This window comes from Pogoniulus pusillus, chromosome 3 (assembly GCF_015220805.1).
Source record: "Pogoniulus pusillus isolate bPogPus1 chromosome 3, bPogPus1.pri, whole genome shotgun sequence".
In the NCBI taxonomy this organism is placed as follows: Eukaryota; Metazoa; Chordata; class Aves; order Piciformes; family Lybiidae; genus Pogoniulus; species Pogoniulus pusillus.
Window position 1 is genome coordinate 40,300,081 of NC_087266.1, and position 22,744 is coordinate 40,322,824.

A 22,744-nucleotide genomic window follows, 5' to 3' on the forward strand; every position below is an offset into this window, starting at 1 on the left:
ATTATTTATAGCTTAGCACAATATACAAGCAGATATTTACAGTATATACAGTTACAGACAGAAATATACAAGGTAGAAGGTAATATAGAAACACAACCACCCTCCCAGAAACCAGAGTCCCCAGGAGGGGCTCCCAGGTGCCCCTTCACCTTCCCCCTACCCCTCTCAACCTTACCCCAGTCCCAAGGAAGAATGCAGGTTCAGCCAGGGGGTTAGGAAGCAAAGTGGATTAGCCAAAGAAATGGAGAGTGTGGTTAGAGAGAGAGATGCAGCTCAGAGCTCCCCAGCATGTGAAGTACTTTATCTATGTTTTCATTCTTACATCTCATCAAGACAATGAGGGAAGTAGACATCACCATTGTTTTCCTTCCACAGCCTGTAATCTAATTCTTCTCACCAAAACACTCTAACCTGCTCCAAACTAGCACAACCCTTTATGTAGCACTAACACTAGTATCTGAATTCTGCCCAAAAATGTATGAATTCTTTATATACTCCTGTTTAACACACATGCACACATAGAGACACAAATACATATATATTTAGACACAAATACATATATATTTACAAGTTTCTGTTATTTTCATCTGAAGAGACAAAGAACTGATTTGGTTTTGCTATTGGAGCTGATTCCAAAGGAAAAAACAAAAACAAAACCAAACCAAACCAAACCAAACCAAAACAAAACAAAACCCCAAACCAGACCAAACCAAATCAAAACCAGTGAAAAGCACTGAAGATATCATTAGTGAAGAAAAATGATATAAATAAGTGATGTTTTGGGTGTTTCCCACCCCCCCCCCACCCCCCCCCCCTTTGGAAAGTCACCCAGGCTAGACTCAGCCAGCTCTGGAAATTGAATGATGCTTATATTTACAACTTAGCACAATATACAAGCAGGTATTTACAATATATACAGAAATATACAAGTTAAAAGGTAATACAGAAACACAACAGCCCTCCCAAAAACCTGAGTCCCCAGGTGGGGCTCCCAACTGCCCTTCCACCTTCTCCCACCCCTCTCTACCTTACCCTAGATGGTGCCTTGTGCTCAAGGAAGATTGGAGAGTCAGCCAGGGGAGTTAGGAAGCAGATGGATTAGTCACAAAGACAGCAGGTTAGGTTAGAGGGAGAAATGCAGCCCACAAAGCCCAGAGAGAATCTGTGTTATCTATATTTACATTCTTGTTCTTATACATCTCAGCAAGCCTATGAGTGAAGTAGATATCACCATTGTTTTCTTCTCACAGACTATAATCTAATTCTTCTCACCAAAGCATTCTAGTTAACTTTAAACTAGCATAAAATATTGTTCAGATTTTTGTATTGGACTTGAAAAGGATGAGTTAACTGAATTGTGAACTGATCTGTGAAGGTCAACTGATACAACTTCCTTACCACTCAAATAAAGGCTGTCTCGGAGTCTCAGAACTCAGCCAATCTACGTGATCAAAAGTCTAATTTGGTTAAGCATGTAATTCTAGTGTTCTAATAATTTATTATGTATTACTGTTAAAAGTTTCTATTAAGATTCAGAACATTATTTCTGTTCTTTCTGTCAAACTCAAACGATTTCAACTCAACAAATTTCAAGTATTTTTTGTTATATTTATGCTTAGAACATCCGGTAAAATAATTCACCATGTTAAAAGCTCTGAGATTTTGAAATCCAAAATTATGTAATTCATTATATATAATGTTTCTTTTCTTCAGCTGAAGGGTTGACATTGTGTTATTTGTGTCTCATACAATGTATAATGCAACAGGGGCTTCATCCAAATGTTTAAATGTTGCTAGATATGTATTAACAAAGAGAGTATTTGTTTCAAGTGAGAAATAATGAATGTGTGGTAAACTGGATTGTGCTAATTTGAGCCTAGCTGGGATATTTTGGTGAGAAGAATTAGATTATAGGCTGTGAAGAGGAAGCAGTGGCGATATCTACTTCACTTATAGGCTTGCTGAGATGTATAAGAACAAGAACATAAATATAGATAACAGAGTTGCCCTCTGTCTCTTGGGGCTGCATGAGCTTCTCTCTCCCTAACCTCCTGCCTGACTAATCCTTCTGCTTCCTAATCTCCCTGGTCAACTCTCCAAAGTCTACCTTAAGTGTAAGGCAAAGTCTGGGGTAAGGTAGAGGGGTGGGTGAATGTGGAAGGGAAGTTGGGAGCCACTCCTGGGGAGTCTGGTTTCTGGGAGAGCTGTTGTGTTTCTGTATTACCTTTTTAACTTGTATATTTCTGTCTATAGCTGTATAGATTGTAAATACCTGCTTGTATATTGTGCTAAGCTGTAAATATAAAGCTTAACTCAATTTTCCAGATCAACTGAACTTAGTGTGGGTGATGTTCCTAAGTGTAGGGGGTGTGGGTAACACCCAAACCATCACATGGATTTTCCACAGTGTGGTAATGGATATTAAAAGAAATATTCTCAGTATGTTAGTTCAGTGTTATTGTGATGTTGTTTCTGGAACCCATAGTCCAAAGGAGTAAAATTATTCTATTTTTTCCCCCCTGTTTATTAATAGAGCTCTGTCACCATATTATATGTTGCACAAAAACATTTGTAATTGCTTTGGAAAGATATTCTACCCAAACTCCTCGGTGGGATTTTTGTAGAAAGTAAAATATAGCCATCAGAGAACAACTATTTCTCTCATGTTTGGAGTTCAGTCTCAGAGCATTCAGTTGTGCCTGGTGACTCAAAATTGATATTAACCAAAAAGAAAAAGAAAACAAAACCCAAAACAAAACAAAGAAAACCCGGAAAACTTTTAAATATTAGAATATAAAGCATGGATTGAGGACCCTAAAAGCAGCTGAATATTATTATAAGGAAATAAAAAAAAGTAAACTCTGAATCTACTACATTAACAAAGACAAAAGGGGAAAATTAAGGAGATGCATCTTTCAAAGATGTTAAATGATTGATTTGTGTCTCAATTTCCAACACTGGGAATTTGAAAAGATATATGTTTTGGAACTGCTTTCTTTAGGTAATGAAGATGAGTTGTTGTCAGAAAATGAGAAGTCAGATGGAGCCCAGAGTGATATATTAAAGAGTAAACGTTCATAGAAGCAGATGGCTCTCACCCGAGATTTCTCTGGAAGAACTTAAAATGAAATAGCTTGGTTACTAAAAAAGATGTGCAATCAGTCATACAGCTACAACAGCACAGGAAAAAAATCCTGAGTTCAAACTATGTAGCTATTTTAGTTATAAGTTATTTGGGATGATTCAGGGAAATACAAAACAATGAACTCTGTCTCAGTGTTAAGAAAGGTGGCTGAAGCAATAATAAATGATACAGGTAATACAGCACACTGAGCATAGGGAGCAACAACAAAAAAAGACAAGCTACATTCCTGGTCCACTTGAAGCCTTGACATAATCCTGGATTAGGAGAAAGCCATTGAACATTGTATGTAGATTTTCAGAGTCTTTAACAAGTACATTGTGCTAGTTTGAAGCTAGCTAGAATGTTTTTGTGAGAAGAATTAGATTACAGGCTGTGAAAAGGAAACAATGGTGATGTCTACTTCACTCATAGACTTGCTGAGATGTATAAGAACAAGAACATAAATATAGATAACACAGTTGCTGCCTGGGCTTTTGGGCTGAACTTCTCTCTCTCTAACCTAACCTGCCGTCTTTGTGACTAATCCACATGCTTCCTAACCCTCCTGGCTGATCCTCCAAACTTACCTTGAACATAAGGCAAGATCTAGGGTAAGGTAGAGGGAGGTAGGAGGAAGGTGGAAGTGTAGTTGAGAACACCTCCTGGGGACTCAGGTTTCTGGGAGGAGTGTTGAGTTTCTGTATTACCTTTTAACTATGGGCTGGATGTTAGGAGGAAGTTCTTGACACAGAGAGTGATTTGCCATTGGAATGGGCTGCCCAGGGAGGTGATGGAATCACCACCCCTGGAGATGTTCAAGAAAAGACTGGATGAGGCACTTAGTGCCATGGTCTAGTTGATTGGATAGGGCTGGGTGCTAGGTTGGACTGGATGATCTTGGAGGTCTCTTCCAACCTGGTTGATTCTATGATTCTATGAACTTGTATATTTCTGCATATAACTGTATATATTGTAAATATCTCCCTGCATGTTGTGCTAAGCTGTAAATATAAAGCTTAATATAATTTCCAGAGCTGCTGAGCCTAGTCTGAGTGATTTTCCAAAGTGTGTGGGAGGGCAGGCAACACCTCAACCATCACATGCATTCACTAAAGACTGTTATAACTCTATTGTGAGAAGTAACATTGGTGGTTGATCAATCATAGAATCAGTCAGGGTCAGAAGGGACCACAAGGATCATCCAGTTCCAAACCCTCTGCCATGGGTAGGGACACAGAGAATTTTTCCTATGCCTTCATGTAGCATAAGAGAACATGACTTTATTTCTTTATTTCATTTACTTTGTGGACTCAGAAGTAACGGAAAATTGGCTTATGGACTACAGTTTTTCTGACAGCATAATGCCAATTTGTAGAATTACATTGGTTGTAATCATTATTATTATTATTATTATTATTATTATTATTACATTTGGTTTTTGAAATGTGAGTGAGAGTAGAGACAAGACTGTACAATAAATTAGAAGGATAACCTGCCTGAAAATTCTTTGTTAGTGATTACAATCTGGTATCATAGTTTTGAATTTTCTTAACTGAACTGGTTATTTCTGCTGAAAATATTTTCCAGAAGAAAAATAAGGCCACTTCTAACATGGTTTTTTTTCCCCCTTAAATTATGTAGCTTTAAGGATTTGCAGTATAACTCTTCCCCTCACAGACATTCAATGATCATTTTCTTACTGTTGTGATATCAGTTCACAGCCACTAATAAGGAAGTTTTGAATTTAATATTCTTTGAATTTGGCTTCAGAAAAGGCTTCTGAAAAGACCAAAGGAGTAAACAGTGCTCCTTTTATAATTACAGTTGAATTCAACTGAGTGGCTAAACTTTCCCATACATTTTTCTATTTGCAAACTTTCATAGCCTTATTGTGGCCTTCCAGTATCTGAAGGGGGCCTACAAAAAAAAACTGGTGAGGGACCTTTGTAGGCTATCAGGCAGTGACAGGACTAGGGAGAATGGAGCAAAGCTGGAGGTGGAGACATTCCGAGTGGACATGAGGAGGAAGTTGTTCAGCATGAGAGTGGTGAGAGCCTGGACTGAGTTGCCCAGGGAGGTGGTTGAGGCCCCATGCCTGGAGGTGTTTAAGGCCAGGCTGGATGAGGTCCTGACCAACCCAGTCTAGGGTAGGGTGTTCTTGCCCATGGCAGGGGTTTGGAACTAGATGATCCTTGTGGTCCTTCCAACCCTGACTGATCCTGCAATTTTGTGATTACTGATAATGATATGTGAAGAAATACTAACTTTCTCAACGATGGTAGCTTCTTGAAGTGATGGTCGTTGTGGTCCCTTCCAACTCTGACTGATTCTGTGATTTCTGATCATGATATGTGAAGAAATACTAACATTCTCAACCATGGTAGCTTCTTAAAGAGATGATCCTTGTGGTTCCTTCCAACCCTGACTGATTCTGCAATTCTGTGATTACTGATAATGCTATGTAAAGAAATACTTTCTCAACCATAGTAGCTTCTTAAAGAGAATACTTCATTACATTTTCTATGAAAACATAGACATTTCTTCATAAGTAACCAAAAGCAGATGAATTTCCAAAGTGAAAAGATAACAGTGATAAACAGCATGAGGGACAAAAAAAAGAAATCCATAAAGCATCACACCCATCAATGGTGAGAAAATCATACCTGCGTTCTAATTTCTACCTATGGATATAAAACCACGGGGGAAAGAATATTGAACTAAAAACATAAGAAAGAAAGAAAGAAAGAAAGAAAGAAAGAAAGAAAGAAAGAAAGAAAGAAAGAAAGAAAGAAAGAAAGAAAGAAAGAAAGGAAGGAAGGAAGGAAGGAAGGAAGGAAGGAAGGAAGGAAGGAAGAAAGAAAGAAAGAAAGAAAGAAAGAAAGAAAGAAAGAAAGAAAGAAAGAAAGAAAGAAAGAAAGAAAGAAAGGAAGGAAAGGAAGGAAAGAAAGGAAAGAAAGGAAAGGAAGAAAGGAAAGGAAGAAAGGAAGAAAGGAAGAAAGGAAGAAAGGAAGAAAGGAAGAAAGAAAGAAAGAAAGAAAGAAAGAAAGAAAGAAAGAAAGAAAGAAAGAAAGAAAGAAAGAAAGAAAGAAAGAAAGGAAGGAAAGAAAGGAAAGAAAGGAAAGGAAGAAAGGAAAGGAAGAAAGAAAGAAAGAAAGAAAGAAAGAAAGAAAGAAAGAAAGAAAGAAAGAAAGAAAGAAAGAAAGAAAGAAAGAAAGAAAGAAAGAAAGAAAGAAAGAAAGAAAGAAAATAACTTTGCGACATTGAAATTGAAAACAAAATAAAACAGAACACAGATGGCATTTCTTTTTTTCTGCAAAGTTTCTAACTCTTGGGCCTCCCAGATACAGTTTTACAATTATGTTACAGTCCAGAAAATGCAAACTTTTAACCATCTTGGAGTGTCTCAATGTAACTTCATGGAATGGTTCCTGTATGATTGATAGCCTTTCAGCAGAACCATTAAAGTGTGCTTCAGGGACTACAAAGAATACAGCAGATTCTTTAATCCAGTGTCTTGGGGAATTTGTAAGGCTTAAAGGCCATTATCACCAGCTTCTCCAGGTTATAAATTCTTTAGCAGCAATAAGTGACAAAAATTTCCAGAAGCTATACTGCTGAATTAGTAGACAGCAAACACAAAGCTACCCTTTCACCTTTCATTATATTAATATCTTTGTCTTCACAATGGGGCAAAGACAATGGATTTTCACTTATGAAAAGATAGTTTAATCAGTTGAGCATTTAGTGTAAATAAAACAGGTACTAACAAATAAAACTTGATTTCTGATTCCATTAACAGGGTTTGTTTAGATGTAACCACATTTTCTTTCAGTAAATAGTAGAGCCTCCGTGTGCCTTTCAACTACTCCTTGTAAAGATTGTGTTCTCATGAGTATAATTACCACACAATAAAGAGAGTGAACAAAAATCCCCATATGTGGTGATAAACATTCTTAGCATTTACAGGGGGAAAGTCTTAGGTGAGGAGTGGATCAGGGAGTATAAATACCACAAATGACAACTTTATTATAGCCATAGTGCAAACTGAAGTGTTTTAAATGGCATTCAGGTGCTCAGAACTTAGGATGGGGAGTTTGCATTTCTGAAATTCCATGTCTTGGATGGGCATATATAATTCCTACATTCCCGCTAAGGCTCATTCAGGTGTTTCATCTAAACATTTACATATATATCTCCTTACTCCATTTTCTGTTCTTTTGCAAGCTCACTTACTGCTGCATTCAAACTCTAACAATTAACAGTTATAAGACTCTCAGGTAGACATCAGCTTTTATGTTTTTTTCCAATATGCTTTCTGGATAAGGAAATTTTCAGGAAATTGCTCTCAATTCCTGTCTCCATCCCATTCTACACTCAGGATGAGAAATGGTTTATTGTGCACTCAGGAGCTGTTCATGCACCAGATAGCACAGCCACAAGTTTCACTTTACTGAAACACTTGCCTGTCTGGCAGTTGAGAAATTTTTATGCTGTGGGAAAGCCAGGAAAAGACAAAAGATCTCTTCATATGGCAAGGACAGGGAAGGAAATTTATGCATTCTTATTCTTCTGCTTCACTGATTCCACTTATTTACATTGAGGGAAGGGAATTCCTATGTTTATAGGGGAAGGCACCAGCATGCAGTCTACTATGTTAATGAAATTAGACAACATGCTAAACCCCTATGTAATGTGTATATCAGCACACCATAGAAGATCAAAACCAGTCTTGGTAAAATTCCAAGTTAGCACAGATGACACAATTAATTCTATGATTGCCTCTACGTGGGCCAGTTCTAATGACAAATAATTCTACCTTTTCTATGCCACCACTTCTTACATTGCATGTGGTACCATTACAAAACAAGATTTAACCCTATCAAAAGAAACCACTATGCCTTCATGATACGAGAGGGAAGCAATAAAGAAAAGGAGAAGAAATGGGAAAGAAGTACAATAACACCCAGAACTTAGCAGACCTGCACTCATATGCAAAAACACAAACACATGCAGACACACAAATATATTTGCATATATAGAGAGTCTGAGAGGGATTCTATATACATATATATATATATATATATATTTACACATATAGGACTCTACATACATATACACATATAGGGACTGAGAGTTCACAGGATCACAAGATGTTATGTTAGGGGTTGGAAGGGATCTCCATAGATCATTGAGCCCAACCCACCTGCCAGAGTAGAACCATAGAATCTAGCTCAGGTCACACAGGAAATCATCCAGACAGGTCCTGAAATTCTCCAGAGAAGGAGAATTCACAACCTCTCTGGGTAGCCTGTTCCAGTGCTCTGTGACCCTTACATAATGGCAGTGTGAGGGATGTTTTCCAAAATTAGTATCATTTATTAATTTTGATATTTGGGAATCTTGCCACCAGCCACAATTTTAGTAATACGTTCTTTTGCAATGGTCATTAAAACATTACACATAGGAAAACAGAATCTATCACAGTATCACAGTATTATCAGAGTTGGAAGAGACCTCACAGATCAAGTCCAACCCTTTACCACAGAGCTCAAGGCTAGACCATGGCACCAAGTGCCACATCCAATCCTGCCTTGAACAGCTCCAGGGACGGCAACTCCACCACCTCCCCGGGCAGCCCATTCCAGTGTCCAATGACTCTCTCAGTGAAGAACTTTCTCCTCACCTCAAGCCTAAACTCCTGAGGCTGTGTCCTCTCGTTCTGGTGCTGGCCACCCGAGAGAAGAGAGCAACCTCCTCCTGGCTACAACCACCCTTCAGGTAGTTGTAGACTAGAACACTTAAGAAATAACTAGCAGTAATACAACAGACATTAAACCATTAGAACTGGAAAAGAGGTTCTTGTCAATTATGCCCACATGATTGTCAACCCTACATAACTATTAGGGCTCTCTTTTGAACCCTTTGCACTACATATTCCCAAAAATATGTCTACTATATAAAGGAAAAAATACTCTAGACTGCATCAGTGTCATTAAATTGGTGTCATCTGTTATCAAATGTGGAGAGTATTAATTTTTAATCTTTTATTTACTTCATGGATAATGTGTTAGAAAGAGGCATTTAGGGAAGGGATAAATGTCTATTCATAAGCAAAGAACTTTCACAACCCTGAAACAGTATTTGAGAGGTATAATGGTGGAAGGATTAAAAACTGATACAACAATACTAGAGACCAGCATTAAGGTATCTCTCAAGTACCAAAGTATGTTTGAAGGATAGCTTAGGTGGACTTATTATCTGTTCCCTGAATGGCTGGGGACGGCATGGCTGAGGAATGGCCAGGAAGAAAGGAACCTGAGGATACTGGTAGATAGTAGCTGAACATGAGCCAGCAGTGTGTCCAGGTGGCCAAGAGAGCAAATGGCATCTTGGCCTGCATCAGGAACAGTGTGGCCAATAGGACAAGGGAGTACTGGTCAGGCCACACCTTGAGTACTGTGTCCAGTTTTGGGCTCCTCAATTCAAGAGAGATGTTGAGATACTGGAATGTGTCCAGAGAAGGGCAACAGAGCTGGTGAGAGGCCTGGAACACAAACCCTGTGAGGAGAGGCTGAGGGAGCTGGGGGTGTTTAGCCTGGAGAAGAGGAGGCTCAGGGCAGACCTCATTGCTGTCTACAACTACCTGAAGGGAGGTTGCAGACAGGTGGGGGGTTGGTCTCTTCTGCCAGGCAGCCATCAACAGAACAAGGGGACACAGTCTCAAGTTGTGCCAGGGAAAGTCTAGGATGGATATTAGGGGGAAGTTGTTGCCAGAGAGAGTGATTGGCACTGGAATGGGCTGCCCAGAGAGGTGGTGAAGTCACCGTCCCTGGAGGTGCTCAAGAAAAGACTGGATGAGGCACTTAGTGCCATGGTCTAGTTGACTGGGTGGGGCTGGGTGCTAGGTTGGACTGGATGGTCTCGGAGGTCTCTTCCAACCTGGTTGATTCTATGATTCTATGATTCCATGATTCTACTCTGATTTTTCATGGGTTCAACATCTGCTTTCTAGTGGAACGGCAACTAATAAGAGACTGCAACTATAAATAATTTTCAACTAATTTTACATACATTGTGTATATATATTTTTTGTACAAGATAAATTGTGTGCATCTGTTGACATTATGTATAATATTATTAAGAATATTCAAGAGATATCTTATGGTGTGAACTATGTTAGTTTCCACCTAGGTAAGACATCTATTCAACAGAGAAGCAAATTCTGTCCAGAAATATGCTTGGTTCTGGATGCACACTGAAAGGGGATTAGATCAAGAGATTTCTGGACTCTCGGTGAGATTTCCATCTGTCTGCAAATAAACAGAAGACAAAGCAGAGGTAAGGTTCATTTAGCAGAGCTGTCCAGAATTATTTTAATGGGACATAATCTCTCCCCAGAAAAAGAAAGGGAAATTTCAACCTTCGGATCTCTGGAAGAGGTGTTGCCAACTCCTTGCAGGTAAGAGTATCTGTTCAGCAAAATGTCATCAACTATTAATTTCCATTAATCTTCCATGCCTCCAGAATAAAAACAGTCTGTCATATATCACTGTTAAAGGAATTAATACTGTTGGTGCATCACTTTCTCCAGCAAAACTGTTCTAGGAAACTTGAAACATCTCTGAAATTTCTTCCTCAATGGAAAAATTGGCCAGTTGGTGCCTATCTTATAAAACTATACTCCAAGTCCTACAGAACCTTTGTTTTGGGTTGGTGGGGTTTTCTTGTTGATGTGGTGGGGTTTTTTTGTTGATGTTTGTGGGAGTTTTTTAAAGGGTGCTGCTACAGTTTTGTTTTGTTTTTAAATTTATGGTGTGCAATTTAAAATGCTTGGGGCTACCAGCTCACAGGAATAAGCTTCTGAGATTATCAGTGTTCAGTTAGGCTCATGAAAGGAGTTCATCTTCCACTTATGCTTGCAGTTTCATGACATAAGAGCCCTCAGGATATAAGCCTGAAGCAGAAATTATGTGAATGAACTCCAGACTGAACAGGCATGACATTTGAAATTCTTCCATCTAGAACATGTTTGGGCTTGCTAAAAGTCCCCAAGCATAACCCATTCAGCTGCTGTGAAACAATGGTTATCACAGTGAAGACTGAAACTGCGTCTGGGAGCAGCCTGCATTTTAGGAGGCTGGGGAGAGCCTGGCAACTAGTATCAGATGCTCTGTCAAGGCATTGTACTGGCTCACTGGCGAAATTGTCAGGCCAATAGCTAATTAAGCAGTTACCTCCCAGCAAACAAGGAATGCTAATATCTATAGGAGTGTGGGAATCAAAAAAGGGAGTCAGCTAAATGTGATGAATCTTTGGAGCGCATCCCTGTGTATCCTTGATGCATTAAGATTGAGGATAAAACATAGTAAATTGGTATTCTTGCCTTGTGCAACATTTGCATGGAAGTGACATAACAGAGCAAAGAACTGAAAGAAGTCTGTGTTTAAATAGCTAACATCTCACTATTACTTCACTGCTATCCAATAAGAATGTTTGGAAGAATATTTTACCCAATCACTGTATTCTATAACTTGTAGAGTTACCACAATTTGTAGAATGGGATATAAAAGACTGTGGATATAGGCATAAACAGCTTTTGGGCTTTTTGCCCTTGGCTTTCATCTTCAGCTTTGTCTGTTGTGTTGCTATTTTGTCCATCACCAATAAATATATACAGCAACACAGGAGGAGCTGAAACATCCATTATACTGTAAATGATTATTTTGTTTATTTTATTTTATATTCCATCTCTGCATTACATGGAGAAAATGGACAAAGTGGGTTTATCACTGTAAAATCTTCCAACGGTTGAAAAGCTACTGAAAATACAGTGTGACAAAGCAAAACATTAAAGCAGGAGTAAATGAAAATAAATCTTATCAAAGAAAATAAATTACATGGAGGACATAAACATGGATATTCTACATGTGTGTCCTGGTAGAGCATAAATCCTGCCAGGCAGGCTTAACCCTGGCTCTCCTCCTCCTGTCGTGCTAAGGTCCGGGAGTGAGTTAGATGAGCAAAGCCTTGAGGGCTAGGGGACTTAGCACCATGTGTCAGGTGTCTTTGTGGCCAGTTCTGGGCCCCTCAATTCAAGAAGGATGTTGAGGTGCTGGAACATGTCCAGAGAAGGGCAACGAGGCTGGTGAGGGGCCTGGAGCACAAATCCTATGAGGAGAGGTTGAGGGAGCTGGGCCTGTTTAGCCTGGAGAAGAGGAGGCTCAGGGGTGATCTTATTACTGTCTACAACTACCTGAAAGGGCATTGTAGCCAGGTGGGGGGTGGCCTCTTCTCCCAGGTAACCAGCAATAGAACAAGGGGACACAGTCCCAAGTTGTGCCAGGGTAGGTCTAGGCTGGATATTAGGAAGAAGTTCTTCCCAGAGAGAGTGATTTGCCATTGGAATGGGCTGCCCAGGGAGGTGGTGGAGGCACCGTCCCTGGAGGTGTTCAAGAAAAGACTGGATGAGGCACTTAGTGCCATGGTCTAGTTGATTGATAGGGCAGGGTGATAAGTTGGACTGGATGATCTTGGAGGTCTCTTCCAACCTGGTTGATTCTATGATTCTATGATTCTTGTGCTGCCCTCACTGTGCCTGCATGGTCAAAGCAGGCACGAAGCTTTGAATTCATTGGCCAGAATAATGGTGCTAGTGTTAGTTTGATTTTCAAAATCAAGGACATAAAGGTGAATGATTTAGAAACTGCACCTTTCTGCACCCTGCCTTTCTGCATTCAGCATGGAGCCTTCCTGCCTCTCCTCGTTTGAGGCTTGTCAAAGGCAGCCACGTCTATGCAGCTCACACCCACCAGCTTAGCAGCATTTTTCCCTCTGTCTGAAATATTTGTATTTTACCCTGGGATCTTCATTGCGAGTTTGAAAGATCTTTGATACAGGAGACATTCTCAGGGACCAAAAGGGTTGTGAGTGCATGTGCTGGAGTGAGTGCCGAGACTCCATAGGCATGGTTAGAATTCTTCCTGTTCTCATGTTACTATTTTCCAAGTTCTGATTGTTTAAACTGTTTAATTCTGTGCAATTGCTTCCTGTCGACTGAAAATCCAAAGAACCTCAAGGAATTTTCCTGATTTTTTAATATTAAAAATAAAAATATTCATACAGAAATTAATAGTCATAAATCATAACGATTATTAATTTCTGGTACAATGTGATGTCATTGCAAGACAGAAAGGGAAAACTGAGAAATGTTTTGGGTTTTTTTATAAATCACAACTTGACATGTTGTAATTAATCTCTGATGTGTATGAAAATATTCCTAAACACACAGTCTCAAGTTGTGCCGGGGGAAGTCTAGGCTGGATGTTAGGAGAAAGTTCTTCACAGAGAGAGTGATTGGCATTGGAATGGGCTGCCCAGGGAGGTGGTGGAGTCACCGTCCCTGGAGGTATTCAAGAAAAGCCTGGCTGAGGCACTTAGTGCCATGGTCTAGTTCATTGACCAGGGCTGGGTGCTAGTTTGGACTGGATAATCTTGGAGGTCTCTTCCAAAGATTGACACTATGATTCTATGATTCAACAGAAACAATGCAATACATTGAGCAGAAGGAGATTTCTACACTCGTTTTCTTTATCTTTTTGATCCAGAGCAAAGCAAAAGAATAGACAAAGATTAGTGACATTGTTTGGTTTTCAGAAAGAAGAGAAAATGTTTTACATGATGGACTTTGTGGAATGCAGCAACAGATGGCCAAAGAAAAATAATGAAAGTAAACTTTGTTAGCAGTATTGAACTGTTATTTGGTGTGACATTGAACTCAATATCAAATTAAAATAGAAAAAAAAAAAAAAAGGTTAGACAAGACACATCCTGTGGGAAAGGAAGTCCTTTTTCTTACTTCCCAGTCGTATGAAATTCTCAGCAATCCTCTCTCTAATAATTCATTCAATGCCTACCAGTGTATGTAAGGGGAAAAAAAATAAAAGGGAGAAAGAGCTCAAAAAATCATAAAAGGACATCATCACAGCCTTCAGTAGAAAAAGCCTGACTGTTTATTTCAAGGTGAGTGACATTACTTCAGCTGGTGGTCATAAAAGTGATATACCTAGAGAATCAACCATCTGCAAAGGCTTGAAATAGGAAGAGTTCATCCCCTGAATTATTTTTGTCTTTGTGTGTAGTTTTTTGCAAGCCTTTGCAGAAGGTAAATTTATGGCTGTAGCTGACCCTGATGCCCAAGATCCTCACACCAGGGATTTTCTTTTTTTCATCTTGAATGTCTTTCTGGTTCCTCCTTTGTCAGATAGTGGACTGCAATGTGCAATTCCTATGGTCTGCCTCTGGCTTCTTATTAGTGTTGAAGTGATGCAGAAATGAGTACTGGCAGCAATGGTGAAATACAGAGAAGCAAAGAAAAGACTTTTCCCATCTTTTACCTTCATATTCCATGCTCCTCACTTTAGAAACCAACTCCACACAGACCAATTCAAAAGGAAACATTCCAAAAAAGCAGATTAAAACTGTGTGTATTGCTTTCATTGAAATGTTTCTGAATGTTTCCACAGGTTTAAAAAGACTCACAACAGCTTGACAACTGAGCTGCAGCTGGGAGAAATGTACGATCAATAGATGTGAGGGGAAACTCTTTTACATGGCACTCTTTATTCAGGAAGGCTTAGTAATCAAAATGATCACATAATCAGAACATTCAGATATTCAAAGATCTCAAACATTAAAACAAAACAAAGTTATTGCCTCTCTAAAGCAGAAATTTTGTTTGCCACAGACAAACTGGCTGGGTAATGGAATAGGAAACCTGCCCCAAGGTAAAAGTATATGTTATACTGTTTTCACAACTTTTTCATTCCTAGAGAATAATCTGAGAGTCCTGCATCTGGGGAGGATTCATAAACTGCACCAATACAGGCTGGGAGGTGATCTGCTGGAGAGCAGTCCTTTGGAGAGTTAACCATGACACAGCAATGTGCCCTTGTGGCCAAGAAGGCCAATGGGAACCTGGGGTGTATTAGGAAGAGTGTGTCCAGCAGATCAAAGGAGGTTCTCCTCCTCCTCTACTCTGCCCTGGTGAGACCTCATCTTGAATACTATGTTCAGTTTTGGGCTCCCCAGTTTGAGACAGGGATCTGCTGGAGAGGGTCCAGAGGAGGGCTACAAGGATGATGAGGGGACTGGAGGGCATGGCTTATGAGGAGAGGCTGAGAGACTTGGGACTTCTTACTCTGGAAAAGAGAAGACTGAGAGGGGATTTGATAAATGTTTATAAACACCTGAGGGCTGGGGGTCAGGAGCAGGGGGACAGGCTCTGCTCACTTGCTCCCTGTGATAGGACAAGGAGCAATGGGTGTAAGTTGCAGCAAAAGAGGTTCTGCCCTCAACACAAGGGGAAACTTCTTTACTGTAAGGGTCTCAGAGCACTGGAACAGGCTCCCCAATGAGGATGTGTAATCTCCTTCTCTGGAGACGTTCAAGGCCTGTCTGGATGTGTTCCTCTGTGATCTGTGTTAGATAGTATTGTCCTGCTCTGGCAGGGGGCTTGGACTCGATGATCTCCTTGGGTCCCTTCCAACTCCTAAGATCCTGTGATCCTGTGAACCTAGCAAGTCTGTATTCCACTTTCCCAATGCGTAAGCCAGTGTGTGACAGCACACACACATATATCTCTAACAGAAGGAACTTAAAAAGTTTGGAGAAATACTCAAAGGATATCTAGACTTACTAGTCAGAAGGGTCCTCTCCTACCTCTAAAGAATCTTTAAATATAAGTGCTTTCCCTCAGCATGTGTTCTCTTTAATGACTGAGCTAATACAATACTAAACTGCATTTTCTGTTAGTAAAAACAATGGATTGTGTCTAACAATAAACAACTCTTATTATCCTTAGTGCTGAAATTGTATAACGTGCTTAATTTCTCAGAAACCCTCTTCTGAAATATGTGCTTTATCTTCTATACTATGTTATATTCCCTCATTTCTTTAATCAGATGCTGGACTACATAATTCATGGCTGATTGTTGTTGATCTTTGCTTTCTAACAATTGTACTGCACCCATTGAAATAGTTTCTAGAAATAGAAAACAATAATGATCCTTGTTGTGTCAACCCCATATATATGAATGAATATGAAAGGTATTGAACGCTTCACCCCTGCCTCCTACTCCAGCTTTCCCTTATAGCTGATGATCTTAGTTTTAATCACATTTTTGTTTGATGATCTTTTTCCTTTAGTGTTAAAGTTGATTTAACAAATGGAATTGAATTACTCTTTTTATTTCTGAGCTTACATTTTATATATTTACTGAAGAACACAGGTTAAATACAGTGGAGAAAATAAAGTAATGGTTGTTGATTTCCTCTGTGTGCATGCTTATGAATTATATTCCCATTTTTAGATGCCTTTCAGCAAGCTTTTAACCTTTCTGAAATTTAAATTTTAGTTGCCTGGTTTCATCTCTTCCTTGTGTAAATTTAGCTCTTTCATCTTATTATTATAATAATTTATTGTCTTAATTGCACATAACATTGATGAAGACAAGTATTTATTGCATACATAACAATAGATATATTATGCAGTGGCTTGTCCTTTAGTTGTATTTATAGCTGCAATACTAATTTCTATTAAAGTAATACATAGAAAATTCCATTTAGAATGGTGACTCACTGTGATGGATGCATTTCTGCCATCCAAGTGTTGGAAGGAGCAGATACATGGAAAAATATTTTGACAGGTCCAAGAATATCAGTACAAGAGCATGGATGTATGCACATTTGCTTTGCTACACCTATCTGAATACATTGAAATATTTGGAGACATACCATTCCAGAGGTGGTATAGGGGAATTTTCTGGGGAAAGTTCAATTCATACTGAATTTTTTGTCTTGTTAATTAGTTTCAGAAACAACCATCAGAAGATAGGTAGGATAAGAGAAAAAGGAATTTCCCAGCACAGCAAGTTTCTGTGTGCATGTTTTAACAGATTGCTTCAAACTCTAAGTCATTAATCACTTCCTAGGAAACCAGTACCCCATAGAATGTAGCAGTTTAATACTGTAAATGATTTACATTCAATTGCTTTAATATGACAGAATCATCAACACCCTTTTCAAGTTACTGTCATCCCTACTGACTCCTTGATCAGACTCTTAAAGTGACGCTTAATTTCTTGCAGCAATGTGCAACAGAATCAGTGAAAAAGTGTTCTTTCAATTACTGCACCAAGTTGTGGAGCCCCCATTACAAGAGGGATGTGGAGATGCTGCAGCGTGTCCAGAGAAGGGCCACGAGGATGATCAGAGGGCTGCAGCACCTCTGCTATGAGGACAAACTGAAAGAGTTGGGGCTGTTCAGTCTGGAGAAGAGGAGGCTGCAAGGTGACCTACTTGTGGCCTTTCAGTATCTGAAGGGGGCCTACAAAAAAGCTGAGGAGGCACTTTTTAGGCTGTCAGGGATTGACAGGGCTAGGGGGAATGGATCAAAGCTGGAGGTGGAGAGATTCCGAGTGGACATGAGGAGGAAGTTGTTCAGCATGAGAGTGTTGAGAGCCTGGAGTGAGTTGCCCAGGGAAGTGGTTGAGGCCCCATCCCTGGAGGTGTTTAAGGCCAGGCTGGATGAGGCTCTGGCCAGCCTGATCTAGGGTAGGGTGTCCATGCCCATGGCAGGGAGGTTGGAACTCGCTGATCCTTGTGGTCCCTTCCAACCCTGACTGATTCTATGATTCTATGAATTCATTCGGAACTAAGCAAGATCTGAATTTGAACATCTGATCCAAAATTTGCCTTGAAGACTGTTGTATTTTCTGGCCATCATGTGTTTTTTTGTTGATGATACTAGCTAACATATATATTGACAGATAAGGAGGATGGTGAACTACAGATTCTCAAATTGCTTATTTATTTGCAGGGGGTGTTTTGGACACAACTGCTAAAGCATACTTTTTCATTACCAGCAGGTAGCAAAGGATTTCTGTGATGCTGATGCATTCCATGATGCTGATACTTCATCAAGGAAAGCTTCTATGGATACTTCTGTAAAATTATGTCATCTTGGACTATTCAGAAAAATCTTTAGTTAGTTTTACAATCCATAGCCTTTAGAAAAAGAATATGATCAAACTGGAGGGAGCAATGACTCCTAGCAATTTTGTTCGTATTATTATTTTTATGTCATATTATGTAAATTAATTTGGTTTTATTACTCTCAATCTGAAATTTTATATACCAGTCTCACAGCTAAAGGAAATACATAGGAGAAGAAAGCAACTATTTTTTTTCTATGGAAGGAAATAATAGTGGAGCACGACAAAGATTCTGGATAGCTGTGAGCTCTCAGTGTGCCAGTGGGCATAAAACAACCCAAACCTACCAGAAGCCACAACAATTAAAGTCTGGAGAAATTTGCTGTGAGAAAGAGGAGAGGAGAGGAGAGGAGAGGAGAGGAGAGGAGAGGAGAGGAGAGGAGAGGAGAGGAGAGGAGAGGAGAGGAGAGGAGAGGAGAGGAGAGGAGAGGAGAGGAGAGGAGAGGAGAGGAGAGGAGAGGAGAGGAGAGGAGAGGAGAGGAGAGGAGAGGAGAGGAGAGGAGAGGAGAGGAGAGGAGAGGAGAGGAGAGGAGAGGAGAGGAGAGGAGAGGAGAGGAGAGGAGAGGAGAGGAGAGGAGAGGAGAGGAGAGGAGAGGAGAGGAGAGGAGAGGAGAGGAGAGGAGAGGAGAGGAGAGGAAGGGGTGTAACAGATGGAAAGATGGAGAGAATGGAAGAGTGAAGGAAGGAATTCAGAAGGAATTTGGAAGGAAGGAATTTGGAAGGGATTTGAAAGGAAAGAAGGAAGGAATAATTTGAAAAGAAGGAATTTGGAATGAAGGGATTCAGAAGGAAGGAAGGAATTTAGAGAGAAGGAATTTTGATAGAAGGAACGAATTCAGAAGGAAGGAATTTGGAAGGTTGGAAGGAATTCAGAAGGAAGGAATTTAGCAGAAAGGAATTCAGAAGGAAGGAAAGGAAGAAGAATGATTTCCTTGAATTTTCTATGGAAAGATGTAGTCACATAAAATTAGATGTACCATTTATAACTTACATATATGTATAGTTTTGGTTTTATTCTTAAAAGGACAAAGCCTTGAACTTTCCCTCCCTTCTGTAACTGCGGATAGGAACTAAGGAAAATAACTCTTGCTATGTAACAGAAATGCAACCTTTTGTAAGATTATTACTTGTAATAGAAATCTGGTAGGAAAGAAGTATCACTTTCCAACTGTCAGTTTTTCTATATAATATTTTTATTATGCAGTAATAGCAGAAAGCTTTGCTCACCCTCTGAAATTGTCACTCGAAGAGGGAAAAGAAGTGTCGCTGTGATAAGAAAGCCACTGGATATCAGTGACAGCAGTTCAGAATAAGTATCCATTTCCTCAGTCTGCACCCCAGACATCTCAATATTTCCTAAAGCATCAATGAATAGAACTAAAGGAACTAACAAGGAACTACAAAGTCAGTAAATAGCTAAAGAAGGAAACTATGAAATAGTACATTTAATTTAAAAAAAAAAGTTATCTAAGTCTAAGAGAGGTTATTAAAAGTACTTAATCAAATGAAGAATCAATTACTACTAATAAAAACCAATTGTCCCTTGTAGTAAAAGAGCTAACATTTTATATCATATACCACAATTGTGTATGTTAGCATTACAATATAATTTAACAGAGATAGAAAGACTCCTGCTAGATCTATTTGGGTTGCCTATTTGGGGTATCCAGTTCAAAGCAGGCAGGATGCATTCTTCTTGTCAGTTAGATGTTTTCCCACATAAAATTGCCCTGTGGGATGATATTGCCAGTCCCATTTTTTATAATTATATCCCATGTAAAGGCTAACAGCAACATGGAGGTGACAGAGAGCATTTTATGATCTAAGGCATTAATTAAGCAAATCATTCAAAGCCAAGAAGTAAATTTTACAATGTGGAACCCAAATACTTTGGAATTCTGAAGGAAGGGAGGGAGGGATTAGGTTTGTACCTTGGTTTGGGTTGAAATGCAATGAGGCCAATGTAAAAGTTAATAAATAATTTATTAGTATATACAGATATACAGAGAAAACTTCCCCAAACTTGTTTACAACTAACCCACACGAATTCTGTGACACGGTCGGTAGAACTGTTTGTGCAGAGCATCTATGTACAATCAAATCATGCCATTCGGAAGAGGTTTTTGGACATGTTTCTAATTAGAGAATCTTACAGCATAAACTGCCGCTGGTAAGGGTAACCAAATCCTTTTAGCAACTTGAATAAAGAGAGTTCAGATACTCACTGGTCAGAAGTCCTAATATCTACGTTCCAAGAGCATACGCAGGAATGTATATATATGTGTATATATATATATGTATATGGTGAAAGCCGTGTGGCTGAGGCTTCACGTGCGGGCTGCTGCAATGTGGCTTGTAGAAAGGTCAGTCCAAATTGGAGCACTCCATCTAAGGATGGTTCACGGGCATGAGAGGGATCTTCTGTGGCTCTCCGGAGGTCATCGGGTGGTCAGCAGCCACCTGGGCAAAGCAGGGTCCAGGTCTGCAGGCTGGAGAAGTCTGAATGAGTGCTGTGTATAGCAAGGAGTCAGCCCTCTGGCTGGCATGGTGGGCTGGAGTGGCGGGCAGCAAGTCTCAGTGTGAAAACTCTTTGCTATGTGGTTGCTGGGTTGTTAGCTATCTTCAGGCTCAATCAGGCAGGGTCAGTCTGCCAGTCATAGGCAAGCACCCACTTAATGTGCGATGCAAACTGTCATGGCACACAGAGGCACATAAGGCAAACAGGTAGCGAACAAAACAAAAGCAGCAGCAGGCGGCGAACAAGCAGGGAGAGGTGAGCATCTTGTTTACCTTGTTCTCCTATTTATGAGATGTGGGCTGAGATTAATGATCCTTTGGCCACGATATTATCCAATTGGCTTTAGCAGTCAGCCAAAACATACCAAATAGGAAGGGTCCTCAGGCCTGGCTCCCCCAAATATGGGAAGAGCACAAGCCTTGCACCTGGTAGGCCATAAGCTAGGTGTGTGGGCTTACACAACTGCGTTACACAACCTGGGCCCTTTGTGTCCGTTTGACAGGCAAACATGTGTAAGCCTATTTTGGGCCTATGGGCCCTCCATGACAGGGAGGAAGGAAGGGAGGAAGGGGAGGAGATGAAAAGAGGGAATGAGAGATAATAAAGGGGGAAGATAGAAGAAAAAGAGAGGAAAGAAGGAAAACAAAAAAGATGTTAAAAAAAAGTGTGAATGTTCCAGAAGAAATTAAATGACCAGTGGTGGATAGTCTTCTCAACCTCTCTGCCAAAGCAGGACAGTTACCAATACTTTTAAATGTATTCACCATCTTGCAGATGTTTTAAAATTACTCCAGTGATGAGGACGCTTTTCTTAAGACTTTTCCCCTACTATTTAATTCTGTTCTTGTAATTCTGTTTTTGATAATATCATAGAAACATAGAATGGCTTGAGCTGGAAAGGGCATTTGTAGTGGGGTAGATTTGGACTGCAGCAAAGTGGAATTGAACTCCTAGAGTAAATTACCAAAACAAACTCAGGACTCAGCAGGAAAATGAAAGTTATATTTACAAAAGTGTGATGGTTTGGGAGTTACCTGCCCCCCACACTCTTAAGAAAATCACCCAGACTAGACTCAGCCAGCTGAAAATTGAGGAATAAAGCTATATTTCCAGCTTAGCACAATACACAGGCATATATACACGGATATATATATAATTATTTACAAGTTAAAGGTAATACAGAAACACAATACCCCTCCCAGAAACAATCAGAGTGCCCAGGAAGGCTCCCGACTCAATCCCCCCTCCCCCCTTCCTCTTTCCCTCCCTTCAGAAATATCCAGATCAACCCACATATATCTCACGTGATAAATCTGGAGATCTGAGGCGAGATGTCAAAAAGACAAGGGGGTTAGAGGAAAAAGGGTTATAGTGGATTAGAGTTAAGGCAGAGGCAGCCACAGAGACCAGACTGCCTGGAAAAGGCACAGCCAGAAGTGAGAGCTGAGCAGTGTGTGAAAAGTGCCCATCTTATCTATATTTTGACTAGATGTGTTTCTCAGCAGAAGAATGAGTGATATAGGGCACATGTTGGTTTTCTTCTTTCTTTTCACAGCTAAGGATTTAATGTCGCTCACTAAAATATTTCAATTAGTCTCAAACAGAACAAAAAAAGTTAGCTAAAAAATGTAGAAGTATAAAATGCAATGAATATGTAAAAAATATGTTTATAATTCAGAAACAATACAAGGATCCCCTTGTACTGATTCACATGACCCTGGACAAAGAAAAAGCAAATAGCTCTCCTTGCTTCCACTTCCCTCTGCCATTGTACAAGGGAGAAAGCAGAGAGAAATCCCTTCTGCTACTAGCTATAACAAGACTCTCAGCCAGGGTCAGCAAAGCCAAGCAAAAACAACAGCCAGCAGCAGACAGAATGAAGAAAAGGAGAGAGCATAGTTTGTGAAGCAAACTATATCCTAATCAACAATCCAATGGAGCTATATAGGCCTATCTATTATTGTTCTTCTGTATCCAATCCCTTATTTTATTTACCTTTTACTCAAAGATCTCCAGAAAGTTCCCATTCTTGTTTATAATTAAGAACTAGGC